This window comes from Oryctolagus cuniculus, chromosome 7 (assembly GCF_051225735.1).
Source record: "Oryctolagus cuniculus isolate XC-2025 breed Fujian yellow rabbit chromosome 7, ASM5122573v1, whole genome shotgun sequence".
Lineage (NCBI taxonomy): Eukaryota > Metazoa > Chordata > Mammalia > Lagomorpha > Leporidae > Oryctolagus > Oryctolagus cuniculus.
Window position 1 is genome coordinate 82,526,587 of NC_142873.1, and position 11,515 is coordinate 82,538,101.

The window sequence follows — 11,515 nt, forward strand, 5'->3', positions numbered from 1 at the left end:
AGGTGCTTGGGCCCTGCACCCCATGGGAGACCAGGAAAAGCACCTGGCTCCTGGCTCCTGCCATCGGATCAGCGTGGTGCGCCGGCCGCGGCGGCCATTGGAGGGTGAACCAACGGCAAAGGAAGACCTTTCTCTCTGTCTCTCTCTCACACTGTCCACTCTGCCTGTCAAAAAAATAAAAAAAAAATTAAAAAAAATAGTATGTATGCATGCATGCAATGTTTGCATATAAAGCAAATATGACAAAATATTTTTAAAAAGTAAAATGAAAAACAAAAAGAAATACAGCTGAATAGTAAGACAAAAGTTTTTGAATAAAAATTTCAAGACAATCCAAAATTCTTACCTAATGTTTTATATTCATAGCCAGCCCCTTGAGAGCTTTAGTTTATCTATTAAAAGAAGTGAATAGGGGCCAGCGCTGTGGCTTAGCAGGTAAAGCTGCAGTCTACAGTGCCCACATCCCATGTAGGCACCAGTTCGAGTCCCAGCTGCTCCACTTCAAATCCAGCTCCCTGCTAATGAACCTGGGAAAACAGCAGAAGATGACTCAAGTGTTTGGCACCTACATGAGAGACCCAGAAGAAGTTCTGGGCTCCTGGCTTTGGCCTCTGCCTTTTATTTTTTTGTAACTCTGCCTTTTAAGTAAATTTTAAAAAAAAGAAGAAAAGTTCAATGGGCACATATAGATGTAATACTTTTTAACATTTTGTCATATTCACTTTACATACAAACATTTTTTATATATATATACACACATATATATACTATCTTGATAGCAGGGATGTATATATTAATATCACACAAAGTGCAATCCATGAAAGAGATCATAAAATGTGGAAAGAAAGATATATTATTATTATATAAGGACAATAATTTGGTGAAGACAGCGTTTATAATATCCAAATACAAAATAATATGGCATGTGCCCACATACACACACACACACATATATATATATATAAATATATATAAACTTCCACATGTGAGAATAATCATGAGGTGTTTGTCTTTCTGTATCTGGCTTATTTTAAAGACAAAAAAAGGAAGAAACATTTGTATAGAACTCTTCTTTATGACCTAGTAGAGCATAAGATCTAATGGACACTTGGAGTGGAGGTTAAAATTTGGTGGGAAGAGTCAAAAGTTCTTCGTGGAGAGAAATTGAATGGGGCACAATTGTAGGTACTCAGTATCGAACTTAGAATACTACAGATACAAATTCCTGCTTCATGAGACCTCATTACAGTGGAGGGACACAGATAATAAAGGAAAACAAAAAATGTTCATGTTAGATGCAGGAACTAAGCAGGAAATGAAAACAGGGAGAATTTAAGGATTGAATTTATATGTAGGACATTCAGAGGAAGAGACAAGATGAAGGGGATCAGTGAGTTTCAGGAGGGCAGTTAGGAAATCTCGTGAGTGGCTGCCTGGTTGAACGGAGGAGAGTTTGTGAGAGAAGAAAAAGATAAAGAATATAGCTCCAGGCCTGCGCTGCGGCTCACTAGACTAATCCTCCACCTTGCGGCACCAGCACACCAAGTTCTAGTCCCAGTCGGGGCGCCGGATTCTGTCCTGGTTGCCCCTCTTCTAGGCCAGCTCTCTGCTGTGGCCAGGGAGTGCAGTGGAGGATGGCCCAAGTGCTTGGGCCCTGCACCCGATGGGAGACCAGGAGAAGTACCTGGCTCCTGGCTTCAGATCAGCGCGGTGCACCGGCCGCAGCACGCCGGCCGCGGCGGCCATTGGAGGGTGAACCAACGGCAAAAGGAAGACCTTTCTCTCTGTCTCTCCCTCTCACTGTCCACTCTGCCTGTCAAAAAAAAAAAAAAAAAAAAAAAGAAAGGTAGCTCTCTTTCTATAGTAAGGGGAGGGACATCCAGCAAGGTACTCCTTCTGGATTCAATACTGAACAGGCTAATAACACGTAGCTACTTAACAAACTCTGTAATTTCCCAGGATTGATAGACTATTTCGCCAATGAACAAGTGAGACAATGAGTTGCTCTAAGGCCATATGTCCCAAAAAGCTGGGAATTATCATCAAGAAGTCTAGGTTAGCTGAAAATCTTTCTGTCAGAAAAAAATGAAATTATTTTTAGCAGACTTCCTCTATACTGTTTCTATTCTTTCTCTGTAACTGTTGGAGAGCAGCAAAAAGTTGTTGGAAGAAAAACAGAACTTGGGCAGATTAAACATAGCGGAGTTTATTGGATGGCTCATCCATTGGTCAGTATCCCAAACCAGTAGAGGTTCAGAGAGCTACTCCTAGCAACACAGGCAGGCAGTATTTGCCTATGGAAGAGGAGGTGACCTACAGAAACAGCTTGATCGCCCACAGCTTGGTATTTGCCTTATTTGAGCATGGTTGGAAGAGACAACTACCTTAAACGGATGTGATCGGATCAGTTGTAGCTATGATGGGCTGAGATGCAGCTGTTAGAAGAACAGGAGTGTATTCATAAGCACACTTAAATCAGGCTGCATTCACTACATTCAGAGGCAGCTCTGAGCCAACATTTTAACAAAGTAAAACTTGACTCTTTTCTTGTGTGAGATAAGAAGGAGAATTTTTTATATTCTTTAATATTTCAAGAGATTTTGGAGAAGGAATATGTATGAGCTTACAAAATAGTGCATGTTCTTTAAAATATGTTTCTTTGCTTTTCTTTTTGTTCTTGTTTCAAAGAACTGATATATCTCTGGGGGGTTGGTCAGGCACCTGCGTTGGAATGACTCGTTCTAGTTCGAGTTACTCAACTTCTGACCCAGTAGTGGATGGGCTCAAGACCCAAATCTAAGTGACAATAGTCTTTTCTCTAGATTCAATTCAAGAAGCCCCTGTTTCTCTCATGTCTTTGTGCATCATTTTGTTTTTGTTTGGTTTATTTTTTTTTATTTTTTTAAAGATATTATGGATTTATATGAGAGGGAGAGACAGAGAGAAAGGTCTTCCATCTGCTGGTTCACTCCCCAAATGGCTGCAATGGCTGGAGCTCCACCAATCCAAAGCCAGGAGCCAGGAGCTTCCTCCGGGTCTCCCACACGGGTGCAGGGGCCCAAGCAACTGGGCCATCTTCCACTGCTTTCCCAGGCCACAGCAGAGAGCTGGATGGAAAGAGGAGCAGCCAGATAAAGAACCAGCGCCCAAATGGGATGCTGGTGCCGCAGGCAGAAGATTAACCTACTGAGCCACAGTGCCATTCCATAGATTTTTTATTTATTTATTTGAGGCACAGTTTTATAGACAGAGAGGGAGAGACAGAGAGAGAGAGGCCTTCCATCCACTGGTTCACTCCCCAAGTGACCACAACAGCTGGAGCTGGGCCTATCCAAAGCCAGGAGCCAGGAGCTTCCTCTGGGTCTCCCACATGGGTGCAGGGCCCAAGCACTTGGGCCATCTTCTACTGCCTTCCCATGCCACAGCAGAGAACTGGATGGAAAGAGAAGCAGCCAAGACACAAACCGGTGTTCATATGGGATGCCGGCACCACAGGTGGAAGCCAAGCCTGCTATGCCGCAGCATTGGCCTCTGTGCTTCATCTTGTTAATGCAGTTATTAAGATACAACTCTAAAGAAGAATCTAGGCTGCTTCCTCCTTTTGGACCACAAGCAAGATGGTTGTTTTTTTTTTTTTTTTTTAATTATTTGATAATGGAAGAAATGAAGTTGGAGTCTTTCCTCCAGTCCCCACGGTTTGTAACTGCTGCAGGGAAGAATATCTTTGTAAAGTAGATTCAGGAAATCTCTACTACAAGAGTTTAATGCTGCTAGAGGAAGATTCATTGAAACGGTTCACCAAAGTGATGGAGGTCAGTGAGGCTTTATTTAACTGAAATGAGGTTCATTCACATCCTGTTTGTTGAACACCGGAAACAACCTGGCATATTCTGTTAGAAACTGTGGTTGGTTTTTTCGTTCTTGGTTTTTTGACACTTAGCATACTCAGCTCTGGCACCTGTTGTTAATACTCAAACAGGCAGAGTGCTATTTTTTGACATCCTGCTATATAATATTTGGTGAAAGATCATGACACTGGCCTCCATCGGGTGCTTACAGGAAAGTACAGGTACAGAGCAGGAGACAAGAGTGAGACCCTCGGCTGAGCATCTCAAGGGTTGAAATTAGGGGCCGGCACTGTGGCGTAGTGGGTAAAGCTGCCACCTGCAGTGCCAGCATCCCATGTGGGCACCGGTTTGTCCCCGGCTGCTCCACTTCTGATCCAGCTCTCTGCTATGGCCTGGGAAAGCAGTGGAAGATGGCCCAAGTGCTTGGGCCCTTGCACCCATGTGGGAGACCCTGAGGAATCTCCTGGCTCCTGGCCCCTGGCTCCCGGCTTCGGATCAGCACAGCTCCCACTGTGGCTGCCAATTGGAGAATGAACCAGCAGATGGAAGATCTCTCTCTCTCTCTCTCTATTTCTCTCTCTCTCTCTCCCTGCCTCTCTTTCCCTATGTGTAACTGACTTTCAAATAAATAAATAACTCTTAGAAAAAAAAAGCGTCGAGATTACACAGCAGTGTTGGGAGAACAGAGATGACCCATGCCTTCACTAGGAGCCTTGAACTGAGCAACAAGTAAACAGTAGCCCACTGTGAGGAAAGAACAAAATCACAAAAAAGAAAGGGGCCATGCAGCCTGTGAAACCGGGAGTGAAATGCCACTACTGGCCGTACCTAAACACACTACTGTTGGAGAAAAGAACTGGTGAGATTTTAGGCTTGTGATGCATGGAAGACCATTGGAGAACAAACAAAGCCTAAACTCAGCTGAACCATGACTACACTGAAGCGACACTCGCCCCAAACCTCAGAACATCAAAGAGGGGTGCCTGCTTCCAAACAGAAATATTATGATCTCAAACCCAACTTGTTTTTTCAGCAATACCCAACATCCAGTTAAAAATTATGAAATACTGTTAAAAAATTATGAAAAACTCATGTAAAAACTATTGATTTTGAAAGAATAAAGCAACAGAAACAAGCAAGCAACAGAAACAGAGATAGATCAAGTGTTGGAACAACCATGGAGGACCTCTAAGATCACTTCAATTCTTACGTTAAATGATCTAGTAGAAAGCTGATCAGTATATGTGAGGTGGGTTTTCTGCCAAAAAATGGAAACTATTTGTATAGTTGGAAATGTTGTAAATGCAAAGGATCATATTGGAGAAGAGGAATTCTTTTAATATGTTTAACAAAAGACTGAATGTGTACACAGCCAAGGAAAGAATCAGAGGCCTTGAGATAGACCTATGGAAATTAACCAAGCTGAGATTTGAAGACATTCCAGAGTGAAACAAATAAAAGTAAGCACAGACATCCCACAAAACAATAAAATGCCATAGAAAGGTTCACTATGCATGTGACTGGAATATCAGTGGAAGAAATGGGAGAGAACGAGAACAGAGATGAGAAATCTCCAAAATTACTGAAATGCAACAAACAATAGGTCGAGATATTTAGAGAACATCAAGCAGAAAAACACACCTCTGCACACTATAGGAGAAGTGAGAAGCCTAAATATAAAGAAAGCCTTTTGAAGGCAGCTAGAGAAAAACAAATATTCCATGCAGAGGAGCAAAGTAAGAATGTGAGAGATTTCTTTGAAACCATGCAAGTTAGAAAAAATAGACAAATATTTCTAAGGCAGTAAAAAGAGTCAACCTCAAATTCCCTACCAAATGAAGAAGTTTCAAAATGAATATAAATATAAAATTTGTCTAAATAAATCTGATAGAAAAATATTTGAATGGCTTCAGTGTAATACCAATGAAAATTCAAACCTTGTAGGATATAAAAAGATTCTAAAATTTATGTCAATGTAAATGCAAATGTTCACTTGAAATTAAAATACTTTTGAAGAACATTATCCAAGAACTGATTGTAGCAGAAATACAAGTTTATTAGAAATTGAGTAACACATTGTAATATTTGTACCTGGAAGGGCAAATAGATCAAGAGACCCATGGAGAGAACCCCAAAACTGATATGCTCATACATGGGTGTTTGACTTACTGCAAGCATGGTTTCTTAATAAGTTTGGCAAAAAGATTATCTTCTGATTTATTTATCTTGTGAAAATGAGTTATTCTTCTCCAGAAATATACTAGACTTTGCACCCATACTTCACAAAATACGGAAATTCAATTCTTATATAGTCCTAAATGTGACTGCTAAAATGACACCCACTTTAAAACATAAATGGGTAAGTAGTATCACGATCTTGGGTGACAGAGAATTTTTATAGAAGAACACACACACACACACACAACCACTAATCATAAAGTAAAATATCATTTTACATTATTTACATTAATTATTATTTACATTAAAATTAAGAACTTCTTTTCATAACAATACTATAAAAAGTGTTTTTAAAAGTCACAGAATGGAAATGACATTGTCGAATCATCTAACCAACAATACTCATCCAGAATATGTTTAAAAACTCTTAAAAATTAAGAAAAAGATAATATAAGAGCAAAAGATATCAACAGTCTTCTCACAAAAAAATGAAAAAGAACTAATAAGGAAATTTATGAAAAAGTGTTTCATTTGGTTTATATGGGGAAGATACAAATAACTCCCCAAAAGAGACACCACCACTCAGCCATCACACAACAGCAGTGAAAATTGTTGAGGCTGAGGCCAATCTGCTGGTGAATATGTAAATTGCTAAGCAGTCTTTGATTTGATGATAAATCTGATCTGGGAAGTCTGAGGCCCCACATCCTGCATGCCCTAGAGTCTCCCTAGTGTTACACAGGAAATCTATATACATATACAAGTGTACAAGTTCAAAACATTAATAACATTTAATAACTCAGTAACATTTCTTAAAAGATAATCTTGAAAATCCAAATATTTATCTACAACAGAATGAGTCAATTGTCTTTGACTTCATATAATGCAATATGCACAACTCACAGCTCCATGCAATGGACTATACAAATCTTACAAATATCTCAGTGACAAATGAAGCAAGGCACAACAGAACATGCACAATGTAATTCCATTTGTATAAACATTGATGCAGGTAAAACTAGATTAGATTACTTAGGACCCTACATGTATATGATGAAGTTGTAGAAGAAATTTGGAGCAGTTATAAAATTGATTGGGTCTAGCAGTGTTGTCAGAGGTTATAAAAAGCACTTTTAGGGTTTTAGGAATGCTGAGTTTATGTGCCAGGATTGTGATTTATAAGTTCATTTTAGAATTACACATATATAATTACCTACATATAATATGATACATAACATTGACATTTTATGGTTTTATATATAGACTTCTGCATGTGTTATATTTCCGCATTTTGAAAACAGAAAGAAATGGATATAATTTGTTAAACTATTGCTTTTACAGGGACCAAATGATTATATTTTAATTGATCAAGGTATGGGATCAATAGACATTTCACAGGGTTTTCTTATCCTTAAATATATTTTTACGTTTTAACCTTTTACCAATTTGAATTTTTTGTATTTGTATTTGTGAGATCTAGCTCCAACTTGATCTTTGTATAAATGACCATTCAGTTGTCTCAACCTATTAAGAAGTCCATCTGGAGGGCTGGTGTTGAGGATCAGCACGTAAAGCCAGTGCCTGCAATGCCAGCATCCCAAACAGGTGCTGGTTCAAGTTGTAGCCACTCCACTTCCAATCAATCGCCTTGCTAATGCACCTGGGAAAGCAACTGAAGATAGTCCAAGTGTTTGGGCCCCTACACTCATATGGAAAACCCAAATGGGGGCCATAGCAGGATAAAGCTGCGACCTGCAGTGCCAGCATCCCATTTGGGCGCCAGTTCGAGTCCTGGCTGCTCCACTTCCGATCCAGCTCTCTGCTATGGAAGATAGCCCAAGCCCTTGGGCCCCTGCACCCACGTGGGAGACCCGGAAGAAGCTCCTGGCTCATGTCTTCAGATCAGCTCAGTTCTGGCCGTTGAGGTCATTTGGGGAGTGAACCAGTGGATAAAAGACCTTTCTCTCTCTCTCTCTTTCTCTCTCTCTCTGGCACTACCTCACTCTATAACTCTGTCATTCAAATAAATTTTTTGATACATCTTTAAAAAGAAAACCCAGATGAAGCTCCTGGATCCTAGCTTCAGTCTGGCCTAGCCTCGCCATTGCAGCCATTTGGGGAGTGAATCAGCAGATAGAAGATCTCTCTCCCTCTCTCTCTCTTTCTCTCTATCTAACCCTACCTTTCAAATAAATAAATAAATCTTAAAAAAAAAAAAAAAGAAGAAGAAGAAGTTCATCTTCACCCTGCATAACCCTATAACCCCTATGCAGTCTATTTGCGGAATTTCTGTTCTGTTCTTTCAGTGATCTGCACATTCACAAGTCATTACTACCATTTCTTTTTTTAAAAAAAAAATATTTATTTATTTATTTGAGTCAGAGTTACACAGAAAGAGGAGAAGCAGAGAGAGAGAGAGAGAGAGAAATGTCTTCCATCCGATGATTTACTATCCCAATTGGCTGCAATGGCCAGAGCTGAGCAGATCCAAAGACAGGAGACAAGAGCTTCTTCCAGGTTTCCCACATGGGTGCAGGGGCCCAAGGGCTTGGGCTATCTTCTACTGCTTTCCCAGTCCATAGCAGAGAGCTGGATCAGAAGTGGAGCAGCCGGGTCTCGAACCCAGTGCCCATATGGGATGCTTCAGGCAAGGGCATTAACCCACTGTGCCACAGGGCCGGCCCCCATTACTACCATTTCACTATTTTTTGGAAATTTATTTTGAGATAAAGAATCCTTATACAACACACACATACACACACACACACACTCAAAGACACACAGCACTAATCATAAAGTAAAATATTGAATACATTAAAATGATAATGTTTTTCTCTGACATGTGGCAGTCAATATAGAATACAAAAAATGTATAGTAATGAAATGAACATCTTGTGATATGATTGCTTTTCTTAGCCCTTTGTTGGACACCTGTGGACTTGTGGTCTTTCTACCTCTTACTTGTTGAATATTATGGTTAGTGGAGAATTAAGCCTGTGATTGATTATAGAGTAGATTGAAATTATGTCTTTGCAAAAAAATTAACATAAAAAGGAAAAGGAAGGAAGGAAGAAGATGGAGGGAGGGAGGGAGGAAAGGAGAGGAAGTCTGGTTCTTCTCTAAGAACTGTACCTATGAAATACATGAACTCTGTTCTCTTTATAGTAATAAAAATTAAAGAATAAATGAAAAATAAATGAGATGTTCTTTTCATGAAAATACCATAAAAAGTGTTGAATTTTTAAGTGTTATTTCTGATTTCAGTTATTTTAACAAATGCCCCTAAGTTTTACATTATTAAATATTTTTGTTTTCCTACGCAAGGAAAGAATCAGAAGGTAGTTACTAAGGTGAGGTCTAGACTCAAAAGGCCTCTGAGATATTGTCCTTAGACAATTTATTTCATTTCAATGTCTCAGAAAAGGTAATTTTAATTATCTTTGTTAATGATTGTGCTAACAATTATAAGACAATAGTAAATGCTCACTGGGGATTTGTGAGCCATAGATGAGTTATTATAGCTACCACAACTGGTACAGAATGAATCCTGAATAAATACCAGATGGTTTTAATGTCTCTTCAGGTTGTTAATTATTTTTTTCAAATTTTGTTTGATAAATATAAATTTTCAAAGTACAACTTTTGAATTATTGCGGCTTTTCCCCCCTTAACCTCCCTCCTATCCTCAACCATCCAATCTCCCACTCCCTCTCCCATCCCATTCTTCATCAAGACTCATTTTCAATTATCTTTATAAACAGATCAACTTAGTATATACCAAGTAAAGATTTCAATAGACTGCACCCACATAGACACACAAGTATAGAGTACTGTTTGAGTAGTATTTAATGTAACTTAATGTATAACTTAGAGTAGAACATAGTACAACACATTAAGGACAGAGATCCTACATGGGGAGTAAGTGCACAGTGACTCACGTTGTGGACTTAACAATTGACACTCTTGTTTATGGCGTCAGTAATCACCTGAGGCTCTTGTCATGAGCTGCCAAGGCTATGGAAGCCTCTTGAGTTCACAAACTCTGATCTTATTTAGACAAGGCCATAGTCAAAGTAGAAGTTCTCTCCTCCCTTCAGAGAAAGGTACCTCCTTCTTTGATGGCCTGTTCTTTCCACTGGGATCTCACTTACAGAGATCTTTCATTTAGGTCTTTTTTTTTGCCACAGTGTCTTGGCTTTCCATGCCTGAAATACTCTCATGGGCTTTTTAGCCATAACTGAATGCCTTAAGGGCTGATTCTGAGGCCAGAGTGCTGTTTAGGACATCTGCCATTCTATGAGTCTGCTGTGTATCCCACTTCCCATGTTGGATAGTTCTCTCCTTTTTAATTATATCAGTTATTATTAGCAGACACTTGTCTTATTTATTTAATCCCTTTGACACTTAATCCTATCTTTTTTATCAATTATGAACTTAAACTGATCACTTTAACAAGTAAGATGGCACTGGTACATGCCACCTTGATGGGACTGAATTGGAATCCCCTGGCACATTTCTAGCTCTACCATTAGGGGTAAGTCCTAGTGAGCATGTGCCAAACTGTACATCTCCTCCCTCTCTTATTCCCACAGAGTGTTAATTATTAAACACAGTATATTGGCTTCCCATTGCTGCCATAAGAAAGCACCATGAACTTAGTAGCTTCAAACAGCAGAAGCTTATGCTTTCCAGTTGGGGAAATCCCAATTCTGTGAGATAAAATACAAGTGTTAGGGGTGTTGTGCTCTGCATGGAGACTTTGGGGAGAATCTCTTTGTTTTTCAGTACATTTACAATACAATCAGGTAATTTCACAGCTGTGAGACCAAGAAAATCAGAAGACTTCATCTACTTCTTGGAAATTTCAAGGAATGGCTAATGTTTACCTAGAAGTACATTTTCTTATCCTTTTGCACCTAATGTCAGTCCCCTGTCCTGAGATATCAGGGCATCTGAGGAAGAAAGGAAGCTAAGGGAGCCAATGGGAAAGAACGTTCATGATCATGGTGATAGGTCATGATGGAGGCAACATACTCCTCTGGGGGTTACTAAAGAAAGGAAAACCTTGATTTTTGGCGAAGTCACAAATATAACAGAAGTATTGGCCTAGAAACTAGGTTCTTTGCAATATGGTCTAGGCTAGCAACATCAACAAGTAGTTAAGTGACTTAATTTTGCTAGGCCTCAGGGTTGTAATAATCTGTTTAAGATGAGTAGCAGTGACACCAATATTTAACTTGGAGATGTGGTTGTTCTTTTCAACCATGACATTTCTCCAGTGTGAAAATGGGTGTTACTTCCTCTTGGTTGTATTAGCTTGCAAGGTTAATTACAGCTAGACAAATGCTCAGAGGAATGTATTAGTTTGTTCTGAAATTCAAATCTAGAAATACAACTGAGCAGCATAGACTCTACCTGATGTAGGATGTTCAATGTGATAAATTTCATGGCAAAGAAAAAAGGACAGATATGAAAATTCATCTCCTTTT